This window comes from Engraulis encrasicolus, chromosome 7 (genome assembly GCF_034702125.1).
Source record: "Engraulis encrasicolus isolate BLACKSEA-1 chromosome 7, IST_EnEncr_1.0, whole genome shotgun sequence".
NCBI lineage: Eukaryota > Metazoa > Chordata > Actinopteri > Clupeiformes > Engraulidae > Engraulis > Engraulis encrasicolus.
Genome location: NC_085863.1, coordinates 43,595,282 through 43,599,356, shown reverse-complemented (window position 1 = coordinate 43,599,356; position 4,075 = coordinate 43,595,282). Strand labels below are relative to the sequence as shown.

At 41.3% G+C, this 4,075-nt stretch overlaps 1 protein-coding gene across 1 annotated transcript in view; it reads right to left on the bottom strand.

Moving 5' to 3' along the window:
• The window catches only part of ddias (DNA damage-induced apoptosis suppressor), a 36,084-nt gene extending 34,597 nt beyond the window's left edge, over nt 1-1,487 (bottom strand). The window contains exon 1 of the mRNA XM_063202577.1: nt 1,399-1,487. The gene's annotated coding sequence lies outside the window, so the exon portion shown is untranslated. The remainder of the gene's footprint in view (nt 1-1,398) is intronic.
• Between the last annotated feature and the right edge of the window lie 2,588 nt (nt 1,488-4,075).

Sequence of the window (4,075 nt, the reverse complement as noted above, 5' to 3'; positions counted from 1 at the left end):
CTGCCTCTGCCCTTGTTCTTATAATCAGGACTACACACACAGTGTTTCCAAAAAGACTTGACTGGACTTGACTACGACATTGGACTAGACTGCACTATTAAAAGGGCCTTACAACACACACCAACCGTGGCAGTGTTTGGATGTCTACTGAATCCTAACACGGGATAGCTCGAGAGTTGAACAACCTAAACAGGACTGTTAATGCAACACGTAGAAAAGCAGTTCCAACGAGAAGAGAGTCGAATTCGACAAGGAACTGCAAGACTGCAATCTGTGACTAGACTAGACTTGACTTTGAGATTGGCCTAAAATCGAGCAGACTTGACTCTGAGATTGGGCTAGAATCGACTGGACTGAATTATACTACACTTTAAAAGACCTCATCATACACACTGACTGTCTTGGGATGTGCACTACATCCTACCTCAAGGGTACAACATATAGCATAGCATTATAATATATAGGATGATGTATATGGGCATGACTAGCTACTATATGCCTACTATGTAGCCTAGAGCAGTGTTTCCCAACCAGGGGTACGTGTACCACTAGGGGTACGCGAGCACACATCAGGGGGTACGCGGAAAGATGTAATAATAGCAAATATATTGATTGTAGTCACATTGGGATAGAGGAATAGAGCATGAATGAGGGTGAGGGGGTACTCATCATATGACAAAATTGCTTAGGGGGTACGCAGGACAAAAAAGGTTGGGAAACACTGGCCTAGAGAATAGAAGAGGAAATATGTAGTATTGCTGCACATGGTAGAATTTGGATTTATTGTAACATTGGAATGGTAGGCCTATCCATACCAATATGAGATTTCTTTATTTTATTGTGAAATGCATCCTAGCCTTTTGTAATCTTCAAATTTCAAATAAGATAAATAATCGATTATTATAAATATAATTTTGCTGAAGACAAGATGAGTGACGAAGTGGAGAAAAAAACCCAATAAACATCCTTATTAACCGTTTTTAAAGTACGCCCTATATGGATCGTTATGGAGGTGTTGGCACAACTCAACTGCATTTTGGGGGTGGACAAATATTGACATAGAGCTAGTTAAAATGCTATCGAGAAAATTTTAATGTCCACCTTATTGCTATATTTAGGTTTGTGTTCTTTTTGTTGTGACTTCTGGAATCGGCTTTCATTTACCAATCTGTTGTATAGCAAACTTGGTAGAAATATTTGGAGGCCTACCCTACTTCTACTTTTTTTGTGCGAACATGTTTGTCTAATCTGATACCGTTAAAAAAATAGTCATGTCCATCCAGGTGCATCCATTTGCGTTCGCCCATATAGACATGTATGGATATTTTTGTTCGCCCACCTTCACCCGAGTCATGCGCGAATAGTGGGTGCGCACGTGCATGCAATATTCAGACTCACTGCGCGGGAAGTGCACGTTTCCTCCCGTCAGAAACTCTTCAGAAAGCACGGGGCGTGCGTCCACACCGACACCTCTGACTCAAGGATCCCCACTCTACCTCAGAAAGCCCAGTGTCGTCAGGGAAACGCGCCCAAATCCACCTTCGCTTCTGCTTTGACCAAGCACAGTCAGCGCTCGCACTGAAGGCAAGACACACACAAATGCAACGGTAGTCTACACCGACAAAACACAAACAATGTCACGTTAAGGGTGGAATTATTAGTTACGGAAGGGCCTATTAATTTTCACAAATCTGCTTTACCTTTTAGGAGATTAAAATACAATGGGAATTAATGAAATATAGGCTAAATCCACATTGCACAAATCCTTCAAAAAAAAAAGAATCCTAATCATTTTGGCACGTGGTCATTTTTCATCAGTATGTAAAGTTGTGCTGTTACTATTTTATGAATTATTTAGGCTATTTATCAGTTATCTACATATATGTAGGCCTACCACATGGCTAGCAAAGCCTGGGCTATTCGCCTACATAGCCTACATCACATTACGCATTGCGCAAGGGATATAGTAGGTTATTTTGCTATTTTTTGCAACTCGTTTTGATGGCATTATTGAAATTATAATAATGAAATAGTGGGAAACTGCCTGGGTGAAGGTTTGGGGTAGCCCCTTAATGCGCGCCGTACCTCCAGTGGCACGCTGTACTAGTCTTTGAAATGTAACTACCACAGCACTACAATACTATGACACAACACAGACCCTTTAGTAATGCACCACGACTTGGTCATTACCATACTGTTAACAACAAATGTATAAAGCCGCGTCTTAACGGGTTAATAAACCCATAGGCTACTCAATTCACTTCCCATAGCTCAACTGTGGTGAGGCAAGTACCGGATATAGGCAGGCAGTCCTGGCTTATGACGGGCAGTGCACACAACGCAGCAATGGCTTGGTTGGTTTTAGCATAACTTTAACATAACTTACAAACTGTCCAACTCCACATCAGCATGGTTGTGTAGATGTCCATCAAACCAGTCGGGTATGGGCATGTCTTAATTCATCATAACGACTGACATGAGTCTTGTGATGAATTAGCTCATATTGACATGTCCCACGTATTCGTTTGAGAGCAATGCAGAGCATGTCGTATTAAAATAATAATAGGCCTATTCATTGTAAATAGCCTACAGCGCAGTACATTGCAAGCAAAAATAGCCTATGCATAGACCAAGAAAAAGACTAAATAGGCCTATGCTTCTTTCGTGCAATAGGCATGAACGGGAGAGAAAAAGAGGAGGACGGCAGTGTGGAATTGTTATAAAGATGACTAAATGAATATAGGCCTCCAAACGGTGCCATTTAAATCCCCAACCCCCAAGCTCCCACAAACAAACCGTTGAAACATTAACTTAGTTAAATTTAATTTAACTTGAATTTACCTAGGCCTACTGATTAACTTTAACAATAACAAGGCAATTATTATTATTATTATTATTATTATTATTATTATTATTATTATTATTATCAGTCGAGAGGGTGGTACGATAGGCTATAAGTTTTTTTCTGCAATGATCTATTGTTTAATTGCCGTTCGGTATCAGACTGATCTCTGATCGTACAGTAGGCCTAGCCTAATATCCTTTTCTGTTAATCGTATTTTGCAGGCCCTCACGCCTTACTCATTTTAAACATTGAAAATGTAGACTACAGTAAACAGCGTGTGTGTTACTTTGAGCCTATTTAAATCCTAAAATGCTATTATAGTTGTGGAAAATATGATGGAAAGGAAATATATATATATTTATAAAACCACAAAATGTAAAATGTTTAAACGTTTTGCCTATTTAATTTCACTTCGAATTTATTTTGTCTTTTATTGGCGAGCTTGCCCCTATAGCCTACATCATTAGTAAACCATTTCAGCCATCGCCAATGTAAACCACGGTGGAGCAGCTATGCGCGGATCCTAAGTACCACTTGAGTCCATCTTCAGAACGAATCCTCTCCCGTTTCACTACGGCCCTGGGAGGAAGGGCGTCTCGTGGGGGCGCGTCGCTGACTGACTGGAGACAGACTTGCAGACGACGTGTTTCGGGGGACAATGCGAACGTTCCCCGAGGAGGGGTTCTTATAATCTACCGTGAGACTGCCGTGGCTCACCAGCCCCAGACGTGCCTGAACACTGGGGCTGAGGGCGACTTCGCGGCGTTCACCAGCACCGGCGCAGGGAAGTCGGGGAGGGAGAACAGAAAGGCGATCTAACGGCAGGCGCAGGAACACGGGGGCCGCAGGAAAGATTAAATGAAATACAGACAGATCGGTTTACCATGGCGCATCTTGCTGTCTCGGTTCCACCTGTCAAACAGAAAGAATATTCCTCGTTCGACAGTCGTGTCATCTTCGCTCTGTGCTTCAGACGCCAGCGCTGTCAGGGGCTTGTATTTCAAACGGCTCTCCTCAGCTTCCGTGGAATACCGAGACATAAAATAACAACAGTTCTATGATGTAGAAAAAAACGATTTTTTTGTTTGTTTACTGTTAAAAATGTAGACCTAATTATAATTTAATAGAACAATAATGAACTGAATGCAAGCCGTTGTGTCATTTTTGTTCTGTTTTCAAATCAAAGGAATAATAAAAATGTTGCGATTCTGCATTAGATAGCCTATATTA